General features: G+C 38.2%; 1 long non-coding RNA gene across 1 annotated transcript; it reads left to right on the top strand.

Annotated features, from left to right (window-relative positions):
- The first annotated feature begins 242 nt into the window (after positions 1-242).
- LOC123000162 (uncharacterized) lies at positions 243-13,986 on the top strand. Its single transcript, XR_006407943.3, has 3 exons — positions 243-1,677; positions 9,995-10,074; positions 13,177-13,986. It is a non-coding gene; the product is annotated as an uncharacterized LOC123000162 (long non-coding RNA).
- Positions 13,987-14,383: the final 397 nt, after the last annotated feature.

Below are 14,383 nucleotides of genomic sequence, written 5' to 3'. Positions count from 1 at the left end.
ATGCCATATGCCTCATTTACCATAACAATTTCCTTTGGTTGCCGATTCTGCCTTACTGTTTATTAATTTCTCGTGTCTAAATAGTTCATATTTATAGCCTAAGGTGTTGCCATGATAACGGGAATAAAAGGCAAGTGATACATGACATCATCACATCATCGCCATTCCCGTTCAGAGAGGTCTAATCTTCTGATTTGGGCAACACTCTTACTGCTTAGCAAACCAATGAATCGTCTAATTAAACAGCTACCCCATTAATCACTCCATCTTTATACTTCCATTAGCTAGATTTTACAACCTGTTCTCTGCCTTGATAATTAAATATTTCATCATCCGTATACCTTTAAATTCATTGCTGAAAACTTGCCCCATGTTTTTGCTGTTAGCCTTTGTCCTACTCTTTGGTATGTCACTAAACAGGCTGAGCATTCAGTAAACTATGTTATTCAGATTCTTGCATAACATTCTAGTTTAGAACACAGTAGTCTTTTTGTTTCAGACGGCCAAGCTAAAGAATGTTCTCATTTATGTGGTGGCAAGTAATCTCAGACGTTATCTAGGTATGTATATCATACTACTATACATTTTTAAAATATTTTACATAAGTCAGCTCGTAATTATACATGGCATTGAGGAGAATAGTGCTGACTGAAACAAAATGATGGAAACGATAATTGTTTTGGAAATTAATCCAAAAATACACTCGGATATACGTCAACACGTGCTTGTATCTTAAGTAATTCAGTAACTCATGCAGGCTCTTTGTCAGCTCTCCCCATGTTAACCGAGCCAGGGTGACGGTAGGACGTGCTGCAGATAATCAACTGTTTATCGCGTCTTGGCTGAACTTTACTAAGTGGCCATTTGTCAAAAGTGGCATTAAAGATAGCTTTTTTAATCCATTAGATATTTATTTAAGGACTTGAAGATCCTCCAGCTGGAACACCAGTGTGCCCAGGTATGTAACTCAATATTCACAAGAGAACCTTTTCTCTCAAGATCTTTGCCTTCCGTAATCAACCCACAAGCTGCCCTTCCTATTTGCACCCTTGCAACTGAGCACCGGGTCAATAAAGGACTTACTTACAGCTGCAGTATGTCTAAAAATTCTACTCCAAAAAACCTTGGGCAGACAAATGCCATTGATCCCAATGTCACATTCAGGAAGTCACTGATCCAAGTACCATATTCAGCAAATTCCCAGGCATGACCAAACTTGCTAGAAAACCCAAAAAGGGAAATCTGGGAAGTAGGCCAAGATCCTGGGTGTCATTGTGCAGCATCCAAGCCAACTCTGGTTTCAAAATTCTTGTGAAATTGTTACTCCATGATAGGAATGCATTCTGTGCTTGGCCACTGATCATCGCACAAAAAATACATTGCAGAATTGTTCCTGCACATTGCTGGTTTTTCACAATAGGAAAATGTAATCCTTGGTAGAAGAGTTATTTTGTTTTTGAATTTCTGTAAAATATACTGGTGGTGAGGCATTAGGAAATAGTAGGTATAAAACTGGATTAGGACTTTTTATCATATGGAATCTTGGGCTACACCCTTATCTTCTGTCTTCCCTGCTGTTTCCCAAGATGCTGTGAAGAATTAATAAGAAAATATTTCGTTTAAGACATTCTTATGAGCTTCAGGAAGACATGACTCAAAAGATACTGGTAAGAAATGGTAAGCCTGCAATGATAAACCTTAAAAAGTAGTAGCATCTCTAAATAATTTATTCCTGAAATGCAATCTCAGTAAAAATGAGCAGGGTTTTCATTTTGAAGCAAAACAAACTTATTTCTCAAATTCATGGAGAAAAAATAAAAACAGCCAGGAAATTTCTTGGGAAAGAAAAGCAATAAGGGTGGTTAAACCCTACTCTAAAGTAAAACATACTCCGAAGCTACTGTGATCAAAACTGTAGTAATAGTGTCTGAAGAGATAAGAGAGACCAATGAAATAAACCAGAAAGCCCAGAAATGCATCAAATAGACAAATTCAGTATATGGTAAAAAGACATTTTGAATCATTCAGTGAGAAGAGTCTTAAAGTCTGAGATACACTTTTCACCTATAAGATTGACAGCAAAAAAAAAAAAAGTGAAAAAAGGAAAATAATTTTTAAAAATTAACGTGTTCTGATGGTCAGGGTACTAGCAAACAGGTATCTTCAAATATTTGGCAGTGGAAGCATGAATAGGCACAACCCCTTCGGAGAGCAATTTGAAAATAGCTCTCAAAATTAAGACTGCTCATACCCTTTAACTCAGCAATTTGCTTTTACTCATTTACCCTTCAAATATTCTCTTATATGCAAAATGACCTACATATAAAGTAATTCATTGCAGAAATGTTGGTGAGAACTAAAAATTAGAAGCAATGTGAGTGTCCATTGATTTGGATTAGTTCAATAAATGATGATAACTTCACAAAGTGGAACGACGAACGACTTAAAGATAAGTCAATCCTGTTTGCGCAGATATGGAACGGTCCCCAAGCTACGTGGCTAAGTGAAAACCAAACTGCCGAGCAATGTGTAGAGAACGTGGAATGGGGACTGTGGAGGGTACAGAATGTGTACTTGGGGGGGAGGGGACAGTACATCTTTCAGATAAGAAACTAGTCCCATGGTTTCCTCTGCAAAAGAGAGTACGTGAGGGACAGAGCTGGAGAGACTCGTTTTTAGCTATATGTAGTCTTTTGTGTCTTTTGACTTTTTAATTGTATCCATAAATTACTGACCTGAAAGTGTGGAGCTTTTAATTTTTTAAGAAATAACAACAGTGTAACACTGGTAGCGGAAATAAAATAATAAGAAAAATATCCTCTGATAAATTTACATACCACAGTCTACCATAGAATGTAAATGTTTCTCATTCTTTTCAGGGTATTGAACAATATGGATATGATTATTATCCCAGAGGTGGACATTGGAAGATTTAGAATGCAGGAAACAGGAAGGAAATATCTTACCCAGACATTTAGACGAATAAAGGGTCAGAATCTCTTAAAAGGACAGTTTGTCTGTGTTCTGAAAGAGCTTCAGTAACTAAGTGATGGCCCAGACGTGGCTTTAAGTCAGCCTAATAACTTAATAACTTTAAAAATCATAAGGCTCGCGCATGAATCCTGGTCCAAACATCTTAGGAATAGTATTTAAATATGCTCAATGGGACTTAGATTGAGCACTTTCTCTCAGGACCTAGGAACTCCATAAATGAAGTTTTGTACGGTTTTACCTTTGGACTGTTTCTTGTTTCTTTTATGTAGTGACTAATGTTAGGCAAGAGGGAGAGTGTAACTCAGATGGCTATGAAATCTGGTCCCTTCTCTGATGGAGAAGAAGCAAATTATGTAAGACCAAAACGGACTCTAGCCTCTTCTGCCTTCTAAGGACAACAGAATAGTAGCTCCTACCAGTAAGGAAATATCAGCCCCCTACTTCACACAGAGGCCAAAAAGAAAAGTCTTTGCTAGCCCTGTTACTGCTGGCAGGCTCAACGTTCACATTTGCTTAGACGAGCCGTTGTTTTGCAAAACATACCAAGGAGTTTTGGGATCTGCAAAGGCAAGCCTGGAAAAGATCAAAATAGTCTGCATGTGAAGAGAGCTGAACTGATGCATAAAGAGCCCCAAGAGCCCTGGTAAATTTCAGGTGAGACTATGTGAAGAGGGTGTCAAAGGCAAAAGGAAACCAAGCCAACTTCTGTAAAGTCTGCTCCATCTATAAAAGCAATGCACAATACTGATAGCACATGGTTAGGCAAACCAGTAGATAAATTAATTCTCCAAATCCCAAGGGGATTAGAAAATACATAAATTGCCCAGATTTCCTTAAGGAAGAACATAGGAGCTCAAGCTAATTTCCTTTGAATTTCAAAGGATAGGGTAATCCAGCTGACATCTGGGTTCTACCTTCTCCTCCTGCACTCAAGCCCTGCCCAGTGAGATTGTGAAATAGGCCAATACACTGATTACATCAACAGCATTAAGCAGGCAAAAGGGGAGTACTTGGAATTCCCCACTCCTTCCTCTAAGAAGAGAGTTTCGGAGGTTTCACCTAACCCAATCTCCAACTCTTCATCAGGAAATTAGACTTTGTAAGACCTCTCATGTCTCTTGAGATCTTTAAAATATTTGCTTACTCCAAAGAACTCCCTAATATCTTCCTAAGGATTTACTCATAGAAATATTTCCGTGGTCTTTTCGAATATTCTCATAGATTTCGTTTGTTACCATTTAAATCTGTTGATCTAACTCAAATTTATTTTGAGATATAGAGGGAAGTTTGGGGGTTTTTTTTACATAGTCACTCAGTTAACTGTCCAGCCATTTTTAATTGAATAATCAATCCTTTCCCAATTCAATTAAAATGCCACTTTCATCATGCTGAAATTCTTCACAAGTCTATTTCTGGATTCTGGAATCTATTCCATTGACTTTGACGACAAGGGAAAATTTTTCACCTACCTTCATGGTCTTCCAGCTGGACTAAGAATTAATTTACCTGAGACAGGTTGACAGAAGGAAAAACCAAACTTTTGTTACATGCAAAAAGAGGCCCAATAATGAAATTGAGAAGAAATGGCTAAGGCAGGCAGTTTTTATACATTTTAGACAAAGGGATGATAGATTTGTAAGGAAAGCAGGCGTTTGGCAACTTTAATTAGTAAGGAATTCTAAGCAGAATTTCAGCTGAGGAATTAGTGAAAAAGTAGCAAGGCTTATTTATAGCTTTCTCGACTTTAACATCCCTATTTCTGTTAATAAGGATGTCTTTTACTTCATAGTACAGGGAGGCTATTTTTCATAAGGGAGATTTGTTTTCTGCTTTCAGGGGCACACAGAAGGTTCTGAGTGTCCTTGTCCTGGTTGTTTCCCAAATAGATTCAATTCAAAATAATCAGTATGCCATTGCAGTACACCCGAGGGCAGCCTGCCCTGGGCGCCTACAACTTCATTCACAAAATACCCGTTTAGATGCAGTTTTATGTTACACTATCTTGTAGAGTTGGTTTTCCCCCATTATTCTCCTTTTTTTTTTTTTAAGCAAGTTTCTTAGCTCTAACTTCGAAGGTTTTTTTGCTTTCCAATAAGAACTTTAAAGTCAGTTTTTCTACTTCTAAAAATTTCTTTTGGTGTTTTCATTGATATTATGTTAAATTTCTAGATTAATTGGGAAGATACAGAAATCCATTCAAGAATTTTTGAAAGTTTTCTTTGTATGAATTGTGAACATTTCTCAATTTTATCCTCAACTACTTTGTCTTTTTGGTGGCCATTATATATGGCATCTTTTATCCGTTATGTTTTCTGGGCAGTCGTTCTTTATATATATTAGGCTGACCCGCATGAAATTGCTATTTCTGTAAGTCAAAAAAGGTGAATTAAATACTAGTAATCTCATATAGCTTTCCCAGTAGCAATGCTAATGATTCTTTTATGTTTACTTTATTCATAATCACCGTAGTGAATACTCATATTGTTTGTCATACTTTTTCAGGTGATTTTCTTGGGCTTTTCAGCTGTATAATCATATTACCTATAAATAATGATTAATATTAACTCTATCTTTACAATCTAATTTTTATACCTCTTACTTATTTCTCTTGTCTGATTGTGCTGGCTGTTACCTCCAAGATGATGATGGTTAGGTGTCGTGGTGAGGGTAACATCCTAGTGGTTCCCGATACAGCATAGGCTTTCTCTTCTGGTTATATCATGTGTGTGTGATATAAAATTATAATTCCTACTTTATTAAGCATGCTAATCAAGAATGGTTGAAATTTTCAAGTGCTTTTTAAGCATTGATGGAGATAACCCTTTGGTTTTTCTCTTTTTAAACACTAACATGGTGAATCATATAGATAGATTTCTTAAGATGGAATCATCTTTGCATTCCTTATATAAATTTATTTTACAAAGGTGTGGTTTTCTTTCTACGTTGAATCTGTGTGTTAGTACACTCTTTGGGGCCTGTGCATTGATATTCATGAGTGGTTTTGGTCTGTAGTTTAGTTTTTGTCTGACTTTTGTTGAGTTTTGGTATCAGTGATAGGCTGGCTTCATCAGGAGGGTCTGGAGGGTTTTTCTTTTCTGCATACTCTAAAGCATTTGCTGTCATCTATTACTTAAAAGTGGGTAGAATTTACATTATTTGTTCACTCTTGGTAGTCAGGTTAACAACTCTTCATATTTCTCTCAGTAACTGCTATGTTTTGATTGTCTATCTCTTCTGGGGACAACATTGGCAATTAATATTTTACTATAAATTCATCCATTTTGTGCATTTAGAATTTTTTATTAGCATAGAGCTGAGCAAAATCAGCTTTTAGAAGTCTTTCAATTTCTCCCATGTCTGTGGTTATTAATCCATTTCCATTTCCTATTTTTAGTATGTGTGCTTTCTCCATTAAAAAGAAAATGGGTTAATTATTAATTTTATTGGTTTTTGGATTTATTTCTCTGTTTTCTAATTCTTTATCTTTATGCATTCCTTCCTTTTGTATTGAGTGTAATAATGCCAATTCCTGCATAGATAGCATTTTGGAAACTGTTTAAATACATAAAAATGAATATGCCATTTCTATTGCTCCCCCCATATAAAGAATTATAAAAGAGAGAGGGAGAGAGAGAGAGATAATTAAATTTTAGGGAGGAAAAATGGAATGACATCCTTAATTCTTTTTTTCTTCTAGGTAAATATCATCATAAACTTAACTGTCTTGTGATTTTTTATTTTGGAATTGTTAACAATTCATTTTTCCTAAGAAACAAACCTTATATGACAATAGGAGTTAAAAGGATGCTGTAAATTTTATTGACTTTCTTTTATTTTTTTTTTATTTTTTTAATGATTTTTTATTATATTATGTTAGTCACCATACAGTACATCCCCGGTTTCCGATGTAAAGCTTGATGATTCATTAGTTGTGTATAACACCCAGTGCACCATGCAATACGTGCCATCCTTACTACCCATCACCGGTCTATCCCATTCCCCCACCCCCCTCCCCTCTGAGGCCCTCAGTTTGTTTCTCATAGTCCATAGTCTCTCATGTTTCATTCCCCCTTCTGATTACCCCCCCCTTTCTTTATCCCTTTCTTCCCCTACCGATCATCCTAGTTCTTATGTTCCATAGATGAGAGAAATCATATGATAGTTGTCTTTCTCTGCTTGACTTATTTCACTTAGCATTATCTCCTCCAGTGCTGTCCATGTTGTAGCAAATGTTGAGAACTCGTTCTTTCTGATAGCTGAGTAATATTCCATTGTATATATTATTGACTTTCTTTTAAATGGCATTCCTCTGTTCCTTTATTTCTTAATAAATGATTATGCAGTGGTTCAAGATATAATACGAAAATCAAGGAAAAGTACATCCCCAGCTTCTCTCCCTGCCAAAAATTTGCTTTATTAATTTGTTTAGATACATAGTAAGTATTTTTTGTCTGTGTGTGGTTTTGGTATTAATGAGCCAGGTAGTTCCATTCTTCCTCTACTTCAATTCAATCCAGCAGTCCTTTACAATGTGCTTTGACTGTCCTAGGTGCTGGAGAGAGAATACTCAATAAACCATGCCTCCCCCTCCCCCCACCTCCCCACCCTCACCCCAAGGAGCTCACAGTCTGTTCTGTTGGTACAGATTACTCTTCTAGCCTCAATCAGACTTTGCAGAGAGATATGTTGCAAGACAGGACAGAGAGAAGGAGGAATGGCTAAACCCAGATCATTTGCCATAACTATAAAAACAAGGAACAAAAGTTAGCTGGTTAATATGCATGCTCTGTAGTCAGCAGGATACTCACAGCAGTATTACTTGTAGCAACCCTCAGGAGCCTGAATGAAGCCCTTGTTTGACTCTCTAAATCCTGCCAGTATTGAATCCCCTGATTGTATTCCTGGGGAGAAGACTTGGTCCTGGGTGCTGTGCCAAGGAGAGTTGAAGGTGGGGAGGCCTTCATTTCCTCCTAACCTCTCTCAATTCTTGATGCCAGGGGATCTTAGGAGTGGAAGAACCAGTTTGCATACAAGCTTGTGAAAAAGTTTAATTACCTTCAGAGGTTTTAATTTCTCGAAATTGTAAAATATCCTGAATTATTTCAATTCTTACATTCCACATAAAAGAAGAAATACGCAAGTAATATATGCATACATAAGATTTATTATTTCATACTTGAAATAGTTAATTCCAAATAATCAACATTATCCTTGGGGACACTCTGATAATGGAAGCAGCCTTAGATTTATTATGAAGCTACCAGAACAGGGTTTGAGACATACTACTCATTTGAACATATTAGAAACCAGAAGGCAGAGCAAGAATATGATATCATACAATAGGACACCTTTGGAATATTTCAGTACATTTAGATCTTGTATTTCTTCCACAATGGAAAAGGTGAGTCACCTGGAGTCTCTGGAACAATAATTTAGGAACACTGTTGGAGTAAAAGATATCTGCACCCTATGAAAAAGGGCCCCCAAAAGGAAAGTGTTAGTCTGATTGGAGCCTGGGAAATGGTCCCTCCAAGGCTCATGCTACTAGTGATGGAAGTGAGTGTCCAAACAACACTCACTTCTTATCCTCGTCCCATCCGAAAACTGTCAGCCCTCACTTTCTCTCGCCTCTTGTGATATACACACAGAGGTCAGTATTGGTGTGGGGGATGTTGTCTTATTTTTAAGGTCATTTTAATTTGAAAGAATCCTAGAATGTCGTCCCTATGGTTTTTCTAAGTTAAATTTCCCCAGCTCCTCATACAAAGACTCATCATCTTCCTGGTCACTCTTCCTTAAAAGAAAACACTTTGAACAGGAAAATATACTCTAGTTGTAGTGAGCAAGAGCAGAAGATTGGATAAGATGGCCTCTGACCATCTTTGTCCTGCCCATTGTAGCCCTCTGGCAGCCACGCCACTTTATTGATACCCATTACATCACAGTTCACTATGTCTTTTTCACATGAATTGCCAAGTATCCGGGTCTTCTCAGTTGATTTTTAGATCCTGAGCTCAGATATATTGTACTTGGCAAGGTTCTTCATTATAAATAGCAGAAAACAACTATGGTTTCTTAGGCAGAAATGGAATGTATTTTGATTCTCGTGGCTCCTAGACTCAAAGAAAGGTGGAAATGAATCAGATAGGTTAAGGGGAGGCAAGGCCCAAGTGGATTTTCACCGCAGGAGCAGGCAGCACAGGATGTCCCACTTGCCAGTAGGGCCCTCACTGCCCCAAGACTGGCCTCACCTCACCACCACTGGACACCTCCCAGCCCTGTGCTGCATTCTGCTGGCATTAGACATCCACCGGTGTCACCCTTCCAGACTCCCCCCACCTTTCCCCTGCAGAGCCACACTGAAGCACACCTAAGTGACCTGAGCCTTGTCATTACCCTTCAAGATATAAAGTCCCAGGTGGCAGCATTTGATTATCTTAGGTCTTGTCCTTGCTTGTGCTCCCAGGGGGATACTGCCCTTTGAGTTTCCCTAGTGGAAGAGAGGGTGCTTCCTTATCATTATCTGAGGATTCCTCCCAAATAGGAAAAGCTTTTAGATGCTGGGCAACCCCAATTATAAATATCTATTATGCATAAATTTTCATTTTGTTAATTTGGGTTCATCCCTTGCAAATGATAACTTTCAAGGAATGATTCTGTCATCTAGCCCTCATTCCCAGGCTGCTGTTGCTGCTACAGACTTTGTAAGCTAGTTTTTTTGTGTTTCTCCAGACTCAAAGGATTGCATAGGATAGTGTCAGAAGGAAGCATTGTGGTTTGAGGACCACACATTGATCTCCAGGAGCTGGTTGTCTAACCAGCTGTAGTCGTCCTAGTTGCCCAACCACCCAGTACACACAGCTCCATCCTGCCACTTCAATAAGGTATTAAGAAAGGTTTATCAGGTGCCTTGCGCAAATCTAGATACACCAGACCTCTACCAGTACCCTTATCTACCAATCTATTAAACCTGTCAATTTTGTTAACATGTTCTGTCCAGCAGCCACCAGAGGTCGGGAGACAAGAAGGTCAGAGAACGAGGATTTAAAGCATGAAGTTTCCACTCTTCCTGTCCCAAAGGTAACAGGCATTAAAGAGTAAACTATTGAACTTTAACTTCACAGTATTATTTTTTTCTAATAATGATTTTTTTCTTTTTATTTATTTTTTTACTAATCTCAATAGACCAAATATGATTAAAGAAGAAATCAGCTTTTCTATCTCATTGGAAATGACTGTGTTTAAGGGGACTCTTTATTATCACAGCAGGAAGTAAGCTCCAGGGCACTTCACTCCCACATTGAGGGCTATTCTTATAATAGAGGGCTATTCTTATCATATTTCTATAAATTTGAAATTATTTAATATAAAAATTATTAGCATTTTAAGAAAACAGAAGCTATTAGAGAAATCCAGGTTAAAAATGATACCCCAGTGCCCAATGAATGAAATGAACATGTAGCTTTTTAAAGTAGCAAAACAAATATTTACCTACAATAATCAAACAAGGAGGGGGCTTCACCAAATGCCATGAATTTCAATAACTAATTGTGAAGTAAGACTCTTGAGCCATCCACATTACTAATGATTTAATCCCAGCTTAAATGATTAATCCTTATTGTTAAATAATCCTAAAGGTATTTCTCCCACCACCCTCAAGAAGAGGATACAAGCTCCAACAGGGTGAAAGAGAACTGATCCAGGCTATTTAACAAATTTCAGAAATGCAAAGCACAAATCTTCCAAGACTACATATTGCCTAGTTGACGTATATCTCCTCCATCTCCTGCCATCACCGCGAGTCACAGAAAAGTGTGAAGACCCAAAATTTCCAGCCCTCAGACTGTGGTATAGAGAGGAAAACAAACTGGAACAAACCAGTTTCGGATATTTATAGAGGGAAAAGAATCCTGACTCAAAGCAAAGAGAAAGTAGAAAATCTAGGTAAAATGTGAGCGGAATGGAAAAAAAAATTATAGAACTATTTTACAAACATACTTGCTTTTTAACAATTTAGAGAAAGGGGGAAAAAGCACAAACCTAATAGATAAAGGAAGAGTCCAACTTAGAAAAACCCTAGAAACAAAGGAATTGCCTACAAAATCTTTATACCGCAAAACATTTTAAGAACATGAATTAAATAGAACGTGAGCTCAAATACCCTGTGAAAAAAGAAGAAAAAGTAGAATGAGCTGAAAAAAATGAGGACAAAACAGTATAATTACAAAACTAGTGAACAAAGTAAAAACAGCAAGGAACAGAGTTAGAAACTACTAAAACTTGAATTACAGCACAGAGCAAAGTTCAAAAGTTAGATATAACCACAGTAAACACAGGTTTAAAAAAAAAGGAACTAAGAGATTAAAGTTAGTAGAAAGGAAGTAGGTAGTGGGGACTGGATAAAACTGATCTCATGTGATGACAAATGGCGTCCTGAAGTAGTAAGCCCATCACATTAAACCTACTCAAGAGAATGTTCCTGAAACAAAAGCAGATCTGCTGAATTAAAGTGCACACTGTGCTTCAGAAAACTTCTACATGGACCACTCAACCCTGAGGCCCACCTTGGCCCACCTGCTAAAGTTCAAAAGTAAAGAAAGAGTTCTTCATGCTTTTAGACCAACAATATCAAATTATCTGCACGGGACGTAGTGACCTCAGAATTCAGTGGAAAAAGACAGGAGCAATGACTAACACATAACCCAAGAATATCTTAACAAAAGAAGTTCTCACTCCAGGAGATAGACTTTCCAAAACATGAAAAGAAAAGAAAACCCAGCGCCCATGAGCCTCTCTGAAAAAAACAACTCCATAATGATAGGCTGGCAGTTAAGACAAGAATAAAAATAAGAAAAAAAAAAGGGGGGGGACAGAAAAGCCATGTAATAGGCTCTGGGTGAACACCAAATCCATTTAAATATAGACCAGTACAAACTGTTGGACTGTCATAAGAACGTTGATGTCACAAACATGTTGGTATAAAAATACTGTAAAAGTAAGAGGAGGGGGATGTGCAGATGGGAGTGGGTGTGAGAACATTATCTTCGTCTTTCATAGAAGAGGTCAATGTTCAAAAACACGCAACTTTCAAAATTCCTCCTGAATCTTCAAGAGAGCTTTTAGAAGCTAATATTATTCATACAGAAGAAGAAAACTTTGTTGGAAATTTAGCATTTTTTTTTCACTTCGCTTCAATTTTGTTTTGTGTTAAATCCAAATTGCTCCTTCTATGAAATCCAAGTAAAACAAAATTGAGTATCATTATTTGTTTGATAGCAAAGGAAGCGTAATGTGTTGATGCACACCCATGCAGTTAGGACAGTATAGTGAATGTTAAATAATGGTGATCTCCCCCTTAAAAAAATGCACATTTATTTCACTATGTTTGTATCTACCAAGACAGTGGTTTCAAATCATGCCTTACATGGATATTGCCAAAATTCATCAAACTGTGTACTTAAAATGGGTGTATTTTATTGTAAGTAAATGTGCCTCCATAAAATTGATAAAGTTATAAAGATTTTTAAAAATTATGCCCCGTTAGAGTCCGCATAGAGAAACAGAGAAGAAATATAGGTAAAAAAAAAAAAAAAAAAAGAATGAAAAAAATTTTTAATTAAAAAAAAAGTGAAGGTGACTGGGCAGAGCTTTCCCCTCCCCCAACTCCTACCCACCTCTGTTAAATTAACCTGCGCAGCTTGCCTTTTTTTTTTTTTTTTTTTTTTTATATAAAGGCTTCGGCCTAGAGTTCCCAAGCTTTAAGAAAGAGAAAAAGAAAGAACACTAACGTTTTAAAAATAGATGACAATTGACCTCAGTGTAAGTTCTGTACGGCTATAGAAGGGGGAGGGGAAACAAACTAACAAAATAATCCTAGTGAATTAAAGGTAAACTAGTATTTGAAACAAAAAACATTTATGGATGAGACCCATGTCTGCTTTCTAGAGTGGCTTCGACCCAGTCCTTCCCAGACAGATGGAGATGGTCTCCAGATGGCGGGTAGCGCTTCTGGACGTGTGAACGGGCCTTGCTGGGCTTGGAGCAGCCCCTGAGTCGGCCTCCCCTGTGTCCCCCGGCCCTGCTCAAGTTACCAGCAGGCCCAAGCCAGAGAGCGGCTGGCTGGGGTCCTGCCGGCACAAAACCTCTCCAGTTTTCCTAACAATTTTCCCCTCTTCCTTGCAGTGTTTTGGCAGCTGTGGGGCCCCTTTTTCTCCTCCTTTTCAACTTGCCTAATGCTTGGAGCCACAGGGGAGACCCAAACCCTGCAGAACATCCCGGAATGCAAAGCATTTGCCATGAGTCACAGCTGTGGAGGTGCCAGCAAGGGCTGTTCCAGACTTGGAGAGGGAGCGAGGAGGGGTCAGTCGAAGCAGCTGCAGAGCTTGTGTCAAAGGCTGGACCCAGGAAAGAGGAGTGGCAGCACTGGCTGGATTGAGGAAAGACAACAAGGGAAAGGGTGCGTGGGGACCACTCCTCGGAAACTCCCCCACCTGCTTTAGGTGGGGTCACCAGCTCTTCTAGCCACATTCTCTTTGTCCTAAACATTTCTGCAGAAAAAAACAACCTTCTAGAATATAGAGGACTGCGAGCTGGTTTTTGGGAAATGATCCCCGACAGTCCTCTAACCAACAATCATAAAGGGCTGAGCCCACTGAGCTTTGCAATACACTATTTTAAGATGCACTTTAAAAACGCAGTGGGCGTTCTCTGCCTTTTGCCAACAGAGGGGGCATTCACTGGCTCCCACTGCTGGAAAGGACCACTCCCTTTTAAATCCTGGACAGAGCACTTGGGTGTCAAAACATTACCTCTTTTAAACTATTTTATTAATAACTGTGAATAGAGGATACATTCATAATATTCATCCAAAATATTCACAAAACTATGGGTAAGAACTACGTGTGTCTCTCACTTCAGCCCACCCTGGCCACCTACTTTTCCACTGTGGAAGCAAGCACCCTTACTTGCTGCTTGTGTATTTTTCCAGAAGTGTTCTTTGCATGTACAAACATGCCTGATATATGTAAACTTCTGTGCAAATAGCACATGTTACACAATGTTTCATTCTTTGTTTTTAACAACCTTGGAAACAGTTTCATATCAGTACAACTAGGACTCCCTTGTTTATTTCTTCATTTAACGGTACCCTAAATACTTAGCAGTACCCTGTTCATACACACGTGGGTTATTCTCAGTCTTTGCCCACGACAAACGGTGCTTCAGTGAATATCTTTGAATATATGTGCAGGTCTACATATCGATCAGCTTTCTAGAGGCAGGATTGCTATGTTATGTTTTGTTATTTTGTTATTTGTTTTTAAGATTTTAAGTGATCTCTACACCCAACATGGGGCTCGAATTTACAACTGCAAGATCAAGAGCCGCATGC

The sequence above is a fragment of the Ursus arctos genome, unplaced genomic scaffold (assembly GCF_023065955.2).
Source record: "Ursus arctos isolate Adak ecotype North America unplaced genomic scaffold, UrsArc2.0 scaffold_25, whole genome shotgun sequence".
NCBI lineage: Eukaryota > Metazoa > Chordata > Mammalia > Carnivora > Ursidae > Ursus > Ursus arctos.
This window is presented reverse-complemented; position numbering and strand designations above follow the sequence as displayed.